The sequence below is a fragment of the Corvus brachyrhynchos genome, unplaced genomic scaffold (genome assembly GCF_000691975.1).
Source record: "Corvus brachyrhynchos isolate BGI_N302 unplaced genomic scaffold, ASM69197v1 scaffold490, whole genome shotgun sequence".
NCBI lineage: Eukaryota > Metazoa > Chordata > Aves > Passeriformes > Corvidae > Corvus > Corvus brachyrhynchos.
This window is the reverse complement of record NW_008235774.1, coordinates 949,831-964,776: the sequence shown is the minus strand read 5'-3', so window position 1 is coordinate 964,776 and position 14,946 is coordinate 949,831.

Genomic DNA, 14,946 nt, shown 5'->3' with positions numbered 1-14,946 from the left:
GAAGCGCTGCACAAATAATGAAGCTTCTCAACACTATTATTACTATTCATATTTATTATTATTATTATTACTAAACTCTTCATTTACAAATGGTGGAACATCTGTAACCATTTTAGGGATCTATCCTCAAGTGTAAAAACAAGACAGCAAGGTTTAAAGACTTTTCCCCATTTGTGAATTGGTGTTTAAAAGCCTATTCACTAACACAGAATCCAGTTGAGAACTCAGTGTCTTAACACCTTCAAATAAAATCTTTTGCTCATCTATTCCATATTCAACCTCACTGACAAGGGCCAGAACATAAATGTCCTCTAGCCTTAAACTTCCTTGACTAAATAGGAAATAACTATTGGCTACAACCAATAGCTCCCAAGTTAGCTGTAGTGGATCGTTCCTGGGCACCAGGAGTACTGAAGCAGTCTGTTACTATTATTCCCAGCCTCTTCATGTCCTTAAAACCTACCTGATGACACAATTTTGTAATTTTCTTTTTCACTACACGTGACCCTACTTACTGCCTTTGAATTCTTAAAGTCTGGTGGTAAGGTAAGGTAAGATCACAGAAAAAGTGATCTGCATCTGGCCTGAGCCCTCAGTTATTGCACCATAGCCAGCATGGCATGATTTTCACATTAATTCTCAAAAGGTTTGGTTTTTAGCAGTTAAGGACTCGCTTAACTTTGGATTAAGACATTAATCCCAAAGTTAAAACTTAAATTCTTCTTGAAGATAACATCAAATCCTTCCTTCTCTACCTTAAAGCTGGTTTAGTAGCTCTGGAAATGCCTAGATTTTTCAATATGGGCAGTGGGAAAGGAAGCTTCCCCATCAGCCCTGTGGATTTACTTGAAACCTGCTTTTGGAGGTTTGTGATCAAAAAGAACAAGTGTGCAGTTCCCTTTTTTGACTCTCTGCTGAGCATTTGAGGAAGGGTGACAACTTAGACAGTGGCCTCTGTAAGTACAACAAACACAGGCTGAGACCAGCATCTCATTTCACATCACCAACAAACCGCCACTGAACACTGACAACTTTGTTCCCTTCCTACTGGCTACAATGCCTTTAGACAGTAACATCAGATTGGAAGTTAGGTATGTTTGGGAGAAATAAAGACATTTTTAAATCAGTTGAAATAAAGGCATGCCAAAATCATTCACATCTTTATAAACTAACTACACTCTCATTCTAAAATCTTGAGCATTATAAATGATAAGACAATTTGCCAGATGTAAAATAAGTGAAAACTGAACTCTCAGAAATCATATCGCTTCTGCTGAAGTTACTTGCAAAATCAGTGAAAAGCAAAATTATAGAAAGCAGGCCACAGAGGCAGCACTTGATTTAAAATCATTTATCTTACAGCAGTGTAGTTCAATTGACCCTTTTATTAGTCAGGAAGAAGATGTAGGATTTACCCCATCTTCCATAAATCAGGGCATGGAAATCAGGACAGAGTTTTAAATATACAATGAGGCATTTAATCTGGAAGATGGATACACAAGGAGGGTCCAGAGGCAAAACACCACCAGTCTGAGCTAATCTCTCCATTGGTATCAGGGATGAGCACCATGCAGCAAAACCAACAAACTTCACAACAGTTATTGACAATAAACCCCTTTACTTCATTCTGAACTTTTTCTTATTAAAGAGTTAATATAACATTTCAAAATGATATTTACTGCCTTTAAAAATCTTGAAAATTAATTGGGGCAAAGAAACAATTAACTCAGCCTGAAGCGGAATGCTCTCAATCTAGTGTTTCACTAAAATCTCTAAAAACAATACATTTCAGGTAAACTAAAATGTTCCATTGCATATGGATTCCAAATGCACTGCCTTTCGCTCCCAGTTTTCAAACTCCAGCAACTCAAAAAATTCTTCAGATAGTTCTTATCAGACAAATGACAGTCCCCCAAACTATCCAGTCTTTTGATCCACTTTATAAGGCAGAAAACCCAGACAGATGAGATATGGTTATGTTTGAAACTAATTAACAGACCCATGCTTTAAGGCAAAATAGGTTTCTTTGAGGTGTTGGGATGTTAGAAGAGGTTGGCAAAGCTCCTCGGGTGTGGAAAGACCTCTGCCTGTAGCACCCAGCTTCACCACACACCTGCTATCCCAACATCTGTGCACCGGTGTTGTTCGCTGCTCTGCTTTCCTTGTTTGTTTTTAACTGCAGATATGAAGTACAGTGTGCTGTGCCCTGTTTACATGAATGAAAAGACCTATTTACAAATACATCTTAGCCTTTGCAAATCTGATTTCTCCCTAAATATTACATGCTTTCCTCATTCCATTTTCACTTTATGAATTTACTTCATGTCCTGTGATATGAAGATGATTTCACTGTAAGAACAGACTGACTGACTGGATTTTTTTCTTAATCTGTACAACAGCAGTCATTGTTTACTCAGAAAAGGTAGCTCAATTTCCCCCTATTTCCATACTTTGAGATTAAATTAATTTCCTCATTTCATTTGTAATGATGACAATAAATACGTATTTATATATATATTTCAATTAGACTTTTAGCACAACTGTTGGTCTATTTTATACCAAAGACTACAAAATCTAGTACTGAAATACTCTAACACTATGGCACAGGATTTTCTCCAGAAACCTCCTAATTCTAGCTTGAGTTTCACAATTACTTTTTCCTCCACTGTACCAAAAAATTAATATTAAACTTCTGCAACTAATTTTTTACCTACAGATTACAGAAGTGCCTGACTAAGCCATGTTCTACATGGCAATAACATTTATGTAATAAATCAGTAGTATCTCACATTAATATAATCCCTTTTATAAGACATAAAGGTAAATAATAACTGATTGCTTTTCTCAGACTGCCAGGACATCGATGCCATGTTTTATTTTGCACATCCTCAGTTGTTTTCTCCAACAGTAAATGAGAATTCACTAGTGCAAAGTTTCTTAAATTTCTTTCAGCAACAATACTAGCATAAACATTTCCCCCCTTATCCTGCTTGTTCCTAGTATTCATTTTTGCTGTGTATTTTTAACCTGGGCTGGTTCCCAGATCTATTTCATTGTATGGCCCCACTAGCAGCTCTGCTGGCATTGTTGATGGGGTAATGTGGGGAGAAAGAATGGCTGGAGACAAAGATGGATGCTTGAAGTTGGTACTGCTACAAAAGAACACATCTGAAAACACAGCTTTAGTTTTACAATGTATCTTCTGTATTAAAGGATACTGATCTGAACTGAGCTGCAGACCTCGGAGCACAAATTACGAGCACTTAATGTTCGTCTGCTGTTCACCTCCTTTAGACCCACTGCTTGCACCAGCTGCTTCTATTGAATCCATACAGCAACGACTCTGTTTGTTGACTACTGGACAGCAGTGAATGTTCTTACTACAAGTTAGGCTTTGGCAGATGAGCATTTGCAATCGTGCCTCTAGTAATTTGAGGTATTGCTGCCTCCAGGTGTCCTTTTTGCTCTTCTGCCAAAAATGCCTGTCTGGCAGAGTGAGCAGAAGGGAATGCCTGAGCCTCAGCTGCTCCAAATACAGCGTGTGGTATCTCCGCTCGGCAGAACTTTTCCCCCAAATTTCCCCAGCCTCCTGCACCACAAGAATTACTTTTCAGGCACCCCAACTCCTGACTGTGAGAAGAATTTTATTCCCATAGGACAGACTGAGGAGGAGGCTGGAAGGTGAGCTTTCATGTGCTTGCCAGGTAGTCTTTCTGTTGCTGCTCTCCTGTATTCCCTTGGCTGCTGTGTCCTCACCCCCTTCCCCAACTAGATTCTCTTTAATGAGGCTCTATGACCATCCCAGATACATTGCTTTCTCACCTTCTGCCTACAGCACACTTTCCTCTCTGGTCCTAGGTAGCTACCAAGGTGGGGATACCTTTCTCCAAGAAGCAGTGCTGATGGTGCTGTATGGATGAAGCAAGGCAAATTTGAGTGGCAGTGTCAAACTCTTCCAGGGAACAGCAGAGGCATGGGCAGGTGTCCCCTTGCTGCCCTCACTGGGGTGTGTGAGTAGGGAGAGGATAGACAAGGAGGGTGTGGTTAGATGGGGAAAGTAATGTTTGACATCTGTGCCAGATTCACCAGAGTTAATCTCTAAACCCCCTTAAATTATTGCTTGCATAGGAATAGTTTAAAAGTGCATTTTTCTCATGTTTCTCCATTCTGTTACTGATCCAGAGTCAAGAGGCTTGTGGTCAGGATTAAAAATAAGGAGGCTCAGCCTGTGTCTTTTTCAATGTTAATGGCATTTGTGACACATCCTGAGTTATGACTCTAACAGAAGAAAATGTCTCATGACCAGAGTTACTTGGGTGGAGCCTTTAGCTAAGCAAAAGCTGAAAAAGAGCCCATCAGTGCTTTCTCTTGATGATTTGAAATTGTAATCTTGTTATGAAAATTACCCTTAGGAAGACAACAAGGAGCTTACAGAGGAGGACTGTTGCTAGGGACTTGCATGGTTTGGCAGTAAAATACTGCAGTTTGTAAAAAGCAATTTTCTGCTGTTGATTTAATAATATTTAATAGATGGTACTCTAAATTTCTATGTTATTCGTAACACAGTTGCCACTTCTGAGCTTTACTGTTGTGCTCTCTGTATACCTTTAGACAATATAGGGTATATCTACAGAGTCCTCTCCCTATAGACCTGGAATTACACAGCCTGTGCACTTGGACCAGCAGTCACCTCACTGGCACCTCGGCAGAATTTGTCTCAACATATTTTCTCATTGGCTCTGGGCTGATGTAAAGTGATATCAGCATGCTAAAAAATCAGGTGAAAATATCTGCAGGTATCCCTTAGGGGTGTTCGCAGCAGCTGCTCTGCTAATCAAGGAACACTGGAGGACATGAGGAAATTCTAACTGCCCACCTAGAAAAGCATCACATCTTCCACGGACTCCCCCTCTGCCCTTTGTCATGCCAGATAGGTGGCAGTCCCTGCCTCTGGTGCTTTTACTAGGAAGCTGGAATGTGTTGGCTAAGCTGCAGGAGAAGTCCCTCCCCCCCTGTTCAGCGGGTTGTTAAAGAGGGGTGAATTGCATTTTCTCTGAGGACCATACCCCAAGGATACATAAAAAAGAAAAATATGAGAGCTCTTTTTCTTTGCAGTATTAACTTTTCTGGACCACACTTCTCACTGGTTGTGCTACCATAACACTTAGTTCATAATAAGAAACTTTTAGCCTTCACTGCCTCACTCCATTTGCCATTAAAACTCCCCTAAAAGGCGACAAGCATTTAATTTTCTTCTCGATCCATCTGCGACTTGTATCGGCGCCATGCTGAGGGCAGCAGGAGCCGAGGGTGCCGGGAACACTTGGCAATACCCAGAACCTGGAGCTTGCGTTTAAGCCACAGCTCCCTGCCAGCTGGAGACACATTTAACGTTCCCTGCATGACTTCAGCAGTTCAGCCACTTTCCCACATTCCGCAGCTGGCCTCCCACCACTGCTCAGCCTGCAAGCACACACCACACCGGGGTCATATTCTTGCCATCAATTCTCAAGTACAACTTGCTAGTGAAAGCACTGGAGAGTTCTGTTTAAAATGTGATGGCACCATAAGACCTGCATGTCCTGGCGTCTCCGAAGTACTTTCCCTATGCTCTTCAGCTCTTCTGTGTTTTATAAAAGCCTGCATATCTTGGGAGCCACAAAATGGTTGGGTGGCAACCCTGTAAAGTCCCAGAACAAATCCCTACTACTATGAGTAATCCCAGTGCTTTACAACAGGACACATTTGGAAAGAAAGTCCTTCAGTACTGCATCCATGGATGTTTATTGTTAATAGTTCTCTTTTTTGACTGCAAATTCATGTTGCTTCACATGTACACCACATCCATTTTTGTCCTTGTGCAGAAGTTAAAAAAAGGAAGCATGGAGTCGGGAGATGTCAATTTTTAATACCATAATTAGCTTGATGGGTTTCAGTGGTTTATATTTTTTTATGTCTACAAGTTGAACTGGCTCGTGCCTTTTTTGTCATGCTTCTTGTGTCATGAAAAAATAAACAACAATAACTTTCTAAAAGAATTGATGAAGAAATCTAAATTCAGTAAATTTCAGTGACAATTCACTACAGCAACATTCTGGCAACTTGTACTTAGAATTTATCTTAAAAGAAAACCCAAAACTATTCAAACAATTTATAGGTTAAGCATCAAGATTTTATGGGGATCACTAGAAGGGAAGCCTATTGTATGATTTGTATCTGGATTCCTCATTTATCTATTACCAATCACATCAGTGGTTAGGGACTGAGCAAATAAAGAATACTTGAACAAAATTAAACCTGCATGTCTGGGTGTGTTGGGCAGAAAGGTCTACAAGTTCATGTTAGTTTTCCCTGGAAACAATGAATAAGCGAATATTACTGAATTTCTGGGGTGCAGCACAGGACTATGAATTCCACTGAAATAATGATTTGAGTAGCTGAAGTGATCTTGCCATGAATGTACAGCAAGTGGATGTATTGGGTCTAATGAGTTAATAACAGTTGTGAAACTGGACAGGGAACAATGCAATGCTTGGGCATTTCTCATGTATCATTTTGGGCCTGTTTTGGTATATAAATAGGACCTCATGATTCTGTAGCATCTTAAAGCAACGTAAGTTAGATCCACACATATACCAGAAAATATTTACCAGAAGATGTATTTTATTTCTCTTTTATCTTTTGATATTTATTTTAACACTTACTTTGCTAATGTTTGAGTGAAAACCTTAGAAAATTAATCCAGTCATGTTATCATTGAAGTATAAAGACATTTGGCTCACATTTTGAAATATCAAGTAACATCCTCTCACTTACTTTAAAAAGCTAAGTCACTATTAAAAGACAAGTAACACTCAAATAAGATGGCAGCTTCCTCTTATAACAAAAAGAATCAGCGAAGCATACTTTTTATAAATTATTTTCGATAAGCTAGTTTTGAGCAAAGTCCCAGTTTAGGAGTTAACAAATGAAATACGCTCTAGCTCTAGTTAATACAAATTTATCACGGAAGCAGTGACAACCCCTTATCTGCACCAGGATTGTTGACATCAGTACACAGGGGGAGTAGCTACAAATGCATGCCATTATTAGGGGAAAACTGTGCTGCCAAGAAGGTAGATTTATATTAGCAAACATTAAAATGTTATTAAGGCAGAATTCTTTACAGCCACAAGACATGCTGTGTAGCATGATATTCTTACAGTCTTAAAGGAAACGTGATGGTTGCACTTGAAAGTGAAATCTACCAGCTTTTGGAGTTTTTCTCTCTCCATTCGCTGGGCATAAGCCCATTCAAGTTAATATGGATGATGTTACCCATAGATAGCAACAAAAATTTCACCCAAGCGCACAGGGAAACCTCTCCAGTGCACAGTGGACACAGCTTTGACTTTACTGATGTGCTTTTATGTTTGGCATTTCCTTTTACTCTGCTCAGACTACAATTCTTGCACCAGTCACTGTCTAAGCCCAGGGTGTCCCCACAGAGAGCTCATTTCCAGCCTGCAGGCACAAAGCTGTGTACTAGCAAATGGACAACTCCTCTCTCAGTCTACCCAGTGCCTATCCATCAGTTTTTGCACCTAGACTGTCGAGATATTCTTTTGACTTTGCAAGCCAGGACCTCCTTTGGCTTCCCAGAATATACAGAAAGCCATCTAATATAAAAAGAAATATTAAAATATAACATAACACAACATAACATAACAAGAAAGAACTCATTAGATATTGAAAGAACTTTTTTGTATTAAAGATATGAGGGAAAGGTACTGGCAACAGTTGGCAATATAACATGAATTGCATCTGACAGAAAGGCCTAATTCAAAGGGCAGTAATTTGAGAAAATATACTTCAATGGTAATAAAGTCCCTGTACATTCACTTCTTGATTGGGCTGCTTGGAAGAGCACTTTCTAATGCTGTCAGCAAACATGCCACAGGATTGCTAATGAAATTTTTTATCTACTTCTCACACAAGAGTCCATGCACTACCCCTAAATTCTGAATTTTTTAAGCAATAATACTGGCATGTCACTGTCCTCCAGCTGAGTATCTGTCCAGATAAATGAGAGGCCTTTTTTTGAAAACTGAAAGTTATTCACCACTGAGGGATTGAGGGTCTTGACAACATAAAATGATTATTTTTCCTCTTATTACCAGCTCTAGTATAGAGTAGAATGTAATTATTCTATCACAACTGTAATAAACTGCAATTTCAGACAGCAGCATGAATAATTTTTGGTCAATGAGCAAAAATTATTAAAAACAGCTCAGTGAAAGTGTAAAAAACGTATAGGTTAAACACCTCAATTTCAAGTGTACAAATAATACAAAAACCTATTTTCATCTCTGATGAATGAGTCTTGTGATTATCTGAAATTGCACAGGATTAGTACTATCCCAACAGAAAGCAAAGGTCAAGAGGTCTTGATTAAGAAAAAGAATATTTGAAAGAAAACATTGTCTATTTGAAACAAATGCAGGCTCCTGCACCTGGGGAGGAATAACCCCACACACCAGTACAGGCTGGGAGCCAACCTGCTGGGAAGCAGCTCTGAGGAGAAGGACCTGGGGGTCCAGGTGGACAACAAGCTGTCCATGAGCCAGCAGCATGTCCCTGTGGCCAAGCAGGCCAATGGTGTCCTGGGGTGCATTAGGAAGGGCATTGCCAGCATTGCCCCTCTGCTCAGCCCTGGTGAGGCACATCTGGAGTGCTGTGTCCAGTTCTGGGATCCTCAGGAAAAGAGAGACATGGAGCTCCTGGAACAGGTCCAGCAGAAGACTATGAAGATAGTTAAAGGACTGGAGCATCTCTCTTACAAGGAGCAGCTGAGGGAGCTGGGCCTGTTCAGCCTCCAGAAGAGACAACTGAGAGGGGACCTCATCAAGGCCTGTCAGTACCTGAAGAGAAGGTGACAAGAGGATGGAGCCAGGCTCTGCTCGGTGGTGTCAAGCAACAGGACAAGAGGCAAAGGGCAGAAACTGATGCACAGCAAGTCCCACCTGAACATGAGGAAGAACTTTACTGTGAGAGTGACTAGCACTGGAACAGGTTGCCCAGAGAGGTTGTGGAGTCTCCCTCACTGGAGATATTGCAGAACTGTCCGGATACAATCCTGTGCCATGTGCTCTGGAATAGCCCCACTCAAACAGGAAGGTTGGACCAAATGATCTGCTGTGGTCCCTTCCAAACTGACCCATTCTGTGATTCTGTGATTTATGTTTATAATTTGTTTGTAAGCTTTGAACTCCTCTTCTGGATCCTGATGAAACTTCGGAACATTTCTCATGTACCATTCAATTAGTGTCCATTTTTCTGCAGTGTCATCAGCTGCACACAATCTTGTTAATTGTTGTGCAGTTAAACAAGTCATATACTGTACATTTAAATTCATATACTACATTAACTTTCATTTTTACACACATCCATTAAGTTTTTCATTAAAAATGTTCCTTCAAGTATAGTCTCTACATAAAAATAAACAGCTTAGTTGGAACTAAGGGTGGCCAGTTAGTGAAATAACATTAGTTGCAAGCACTACAAGAACGATTATGATATATACATATGCAAAAGTGGAATCCAAAATAATTCATATTTTTAAAAAATTCAAAGTAATAAAGAAAAAAACTAGAATAAATATAAAATAATACTGGTGACTCTGGAAACTCCTAGTGTTATAATGTGAAACACAAGTATTTCTGGGACTAATGACATGCTGAACTGCAGTTACAATTCAGATTATCCACTTTCAAAGTCTACCAACTGGCTTGTTGCTTTGACTTTCCTTTATTCCTTCAGTAATTTGTGTTGGCGTTTCATGGGTTACTATACCAAAGCAGGGACAAGTATATGCATGCTTACTAGTCACAGAAATAAGGGTGCCCAAACCAATCAGAATTAATTTTGCAGTATGTTAAATAACTATTAATCCATACTTGCAACTCCCAAATTCAGGTACATGTTCACAGGTCCAAACTGAGTTCAGGTTTTGCTATGCCCTTACCATTACTTTGTATATATAATTTACTCCTTAAGCTGTACAGGTGAAAATGCAGTCGTGCCCCGCAATGCACTCAGCCACCATGGGATAGAATTACAAGTCAATGTTCTCTCCTCCTGTTTATGTTGTAAGTTCCAAGAATGACTATCATATGAGTACAATGGAGGTCTTTTCAGCAGTATGCTGACATGAAAGAAAAGTTCAGCTATGTTGTTTAATTGTGTATACACCAGTGCTAGGCAACTCTCCAAACCTTACTGTAAACATTGTTTAAGGTTCATCCAGATCAGCACGATAATGAAGCTTGTGCTTTTTACGCTTAGCTTTTAATGACAGTTGCTTTTCTTTATGGTTTTATATTTACCTCTTCTGAAGCACAGTTAGAGACATCATACCGGGCTGACCTTTTTCTTTTACAGTTTGGTGGGTTGTCCTCTAAAGCCTTTGTCTAATATTCTGTTTACATCGTGTTGTTTTCCTGGATGGAGAACTGATCTATTGTCTTTTGTTAGTTTGTCTGGAGGACATATTCATCGCTGCCTAACAAATGGCAAGACTAGATTAGTAAGAAGAAAAGTGCATGTTCAACAAACATGGTGTTGAAGACTTTAATGGAGCCAAAAACACTTAAAAGTTCCATTAACTGTATGGTTACTCTGAAAATATCATTCATGTTCTAACAAGTATGTATGCACATAATAATGTAAAACTGGCACCTTTAACTCTAATGTATAATCATTATGAAGTTATTTTTGTTAATGTAAAGACATCTTCAACTACAAAAATATACATCTGAGACCAAAAATATAGGTCGTGTGCTTCTTCAGTGGTGAGTTGTTCGAAGTGCCGACTGGGTGTGTGTAGGCAGACAATTATGAGACAAAGAACACTGCATTCCTAAACTTCAGTTCAATTTAAGAAGAAAGTTCATTTATTGCTCAAAGGACATAACTTACAGTGTTCCAAGTTTCTATTATATAAGTGCTGCAGCATTTTATTTTCAGGAGGACAGTGAATTTTTACTGAAGAAATTGCCATTAGACTGCACATAAATGCAGTCTTCACATGAAACTGCTTTTTGGGGATGAGAACTGAAAGATGTGCTTTTTTGTAAATGGCTTTTATTTTGCAACACAACAGAAAAATCAGTATAGTATTTACCCAACCCCAACTATATATGTCTAAAAACTTAGCAAAGTACATCACACCTACATTTTTATCTATGTGCTTGTCAGAATCTAGACATTTCAGAGCTCTGGTAAAGACAGGCAGACTTCAGACTTGATCTGCAAAGGTCAGCTAAAACTTCAGATTTTTAATCGTGTGAATATTCTTAACTACATTAATAAGTTCCAAATGCTGTTTTCATGGTTAAGCATTTTATGAATTGCGATGCAGAGCTGAAGGTTGTTAAAACTGACAGAAATAAAGTATTAGCAAAAAATAACATCTCTGTTGCAGCTGAGATGTATATATAGGTCTCCTGACAATGAGATTAATGTGTTGCATTGTACTTTATCAGGTCTGCGATGAGCCTGACACTATCTCCTAACACTGGAGATTTCCCTAATAGTACCCATTAGTCACAGGATATTGAATGCACAGAATGCAACAAAGTTTTTAAAAAAGTAGTAGTCTACCTTAAAGGTAAAAGGATTATCACACCAAACATTTCTACTACCCCTTTTGCTTATTCCTAAGGACTTTGTGTCCTGGGTTTCCCTGAGACACGAAAGCCCCCTGAGCCCTCCCACGCCATGCAGTGGATGCCTGGCCTGCGTCCGGGGCTGCCGACCTGCTCCAAGGGAAGAAAGAGGAATAACCAATAACCTGCATCAATGGCCAAGCATCTTCCAGTGTGTCACACGAAGCTTCTAGAGACAACCCTCCTGATCACCTGGGCTCATAGGAACAGAACATGAAGCAAAAGAACAAATACAAGAAAATCTGCTTTTCCTTTACTATCTATTTCATTTCAGATAAACATCCTCTTCTATTTCTCTTGAGAATTTGTTTCTGCAGGTTTGGCTGGATCCTCAGCAATTTCTTACACTGGTCAAAGGCAAAGGAGAAGGGTCTCCTCAACTATAAGAGATGTTTAGCCAAAATCATGATCATCACCTTCCCTGGCACAACAATACTCTAGGCAGGCAGAGAAATGGGAAGAAAACAAGACAGAATGGGTCTAACACCCCTCATTAAACCTGCCCAGTATGGGGCTTCAGCCTGTACTGGGAATGGATTCGGGAAAAGTGAGCGGAATTGACACTATGGAAAGAACATCCGCTTGAGGACATTCTCTGTACCTGCAAGGGTCTGGGTCACTGTGAGAATGAATAGTCAGGAAATTATTGTCCGTTTTGGATGCAACAAAGTTCACCAATTTATTTTTTGTTCTCAGTAACTTGTTTTTTTTAAATAAAAAACCACTTACAGTGCCTTAGTGAATGCTTCTGTGCAGATGCTAATAGGATCTTAGGGATATTTGCTCCTTCCTTGCTGAAACAAGTTGGTATGTTTGGAAATTAACTGCGTAAAATCCCAAACTTAATTGATATAAAAAAAAAAAGAATGTAAAAAGAAATTAAAAATAGAAACTTCAAGAGTCAAACATAAAACTCTAATAAATTAAATCAAGAAAAAAAACCTTTTTTGCTTAGAGAACTATTACTAAAATCCAATAAAGACCAGGAAATACAAACATACATATTTAAATGCTTCATATATTTATGCTCCAATGCATTTCTAGAAAAAGAAAACATATATTGTTTACCCAGCATAATGCTCTCTTTAACTAGAAAAAATATTTAATTTCAAGTATTCCTAATGTGTAACTTGATTCTCAGTTCTTAGCTACGTATCAGTCATGGGATACATTCCATAGTTATGAAGTATTACCTTGACAGATTTCATGCTTCCAAGCATACAGCCAATTTCTGCCCTGGGATGCAAATGTACAATTCTCTTTGAAGTCTGTAAGAGTCCCAAAAGTAGAACATGCTGCACGCTGCAACTGAGTTTTTCTTGTATTTAGTGTCAAATTGTACTCAGCATTACTTAACTCCATTCCCCTCCGATTTTAATTGGGGGGCTACAACTGAGCAGAGTTGGTCTCTCATGCCAACACTTACTGCAATTACATGAAATATGTGTCTATGTATAAATCATAGTAAATGTGGTTTTTATAAAGCTAAGCAACTTCATATTCATTCCTCTGTGTAACATAACTTTTTACTTCTAAAACTCTTAGTATTTAATTAAATGCGTTAATATAGTTATGATACATTCATGTAATTACTTGTGTTGTGCACTACTTCACATCCTAGAAACCTTTCAATTTAAAATTAAATCCAAGATACCTGTGTAATTTCAGTACTCGTAATTCTCAAGAAAGGAGACATCAAAAAGAATGCAGAGAAATCTCATCTGTGTTCTGCCAAGTGCTCTGCAGCCCAGTCCTGAATAGTGCAGGCAGGGAAAATGCTCACTTAGTGAAGTGAATAAATATTCATTGTGCATTTATTTACTTCTGCTATTACTGGATTTAGTCATATAATTAAAACTATTACAATCATTAATTAGAGGACAATATAGTTAATAGAGTTTTAGGTGACATGAGTTTAGCACACTGAGTCAGCTTAATTAAGTCTTGTCTACATTTGGAAAATTACCAGAACTACTCTGAAATAACCCTGGATAGGGATGTATAGATACATGAACATCTATATGGAAATTTAATGCACTCAATAATTCCAGAAAAGCATTTCCTTATAAATTCCATTATATTTTTAGGTGCAGACAAGCTCTAAATCTCATTAGCGTCAATACTCTGCACTGTTGACAGCTTTTACTCTGTAACACTCCAGTGTGTTTACTTCAGTATCATCAAACCTTTAAGGCTTCGTCCTGGAAAGAAGCAGGAACAGAAGCCTCGTGCATCCACTAACAGATTTAAATATAACTACATCTACAAGCAACACTGTGACAAGGCAATCAGCTTGCAGAAGAATTCCTTTTCTTGTTTAGCTGGCTTTGAAAGTGGATTAAGCTGTTTTGGACAATGGTACTCTTTTTTTTCAAGAAGAAAGCTCTGCTCACTTGAAAGTATTTGGAGATAATTTTTCCAGAATACCTAATAAATCCTTATACCTGGCCTTCCACCAGTGCTCGCTGTGCTAATACTGTGCCCAGTGCTTGCACAGCAGTTACCCTTGAGTTACACTCAAGGATCTCTGCTGTCAGAGTCAAGGAACTAGATGCCAAATACCATTCTCAGGGGATGACTGCACACATCAGAGATGCAGGATGAAACTATATGCTGCAGAACTCTGATGTTATAATTTTTGAGTGTTAACATCCCCAATATAACCTGTGATCAAAAAAATAAAAATCAGAAAGAAAGAAAAGCAAAAGCTACAAAACAGAGACGTTAAACGTGAATGAAATAAAAGGGATCTTCTCTTGTTTTGATGTAGTTACAGCTTCAGGACAGCATACTCAAAGCACAAAAATCACTCTGCATTATTTGCAACTCCTTCTCCATAACACCAAAGCCCTTTTGTGGGCTGTGTTGCTCCACAGGGGTAGGTCATGACAGAAAAATACAAACTCTGTGTGCTACTCCTTTGGAGTAGGATCTCCACCACAGCCAAAGGCCATAACACACAGTGATTCTGGCCACTTCACATAAAATACGAATTAAAATATACAGATCATTCTATTTCAGCTATAGAAACTGCAGATGCTATTCTGCAGTGATGACTTGAGCACTGCTAACCTGCTCCTGCTCCTGCTTTTTCCTCCAAGTGATCTTAATTTAAACAGAAAGCCCACCTCTCTGCTCACCAAAGCAGGCTGGAATCTTATTTCTAGTCCAAACATGGGATCTCCTCAGGCTGCAGTGATGGACCTCAGCCTTGAGCTGACTGACGCATGACCAGAGCAGT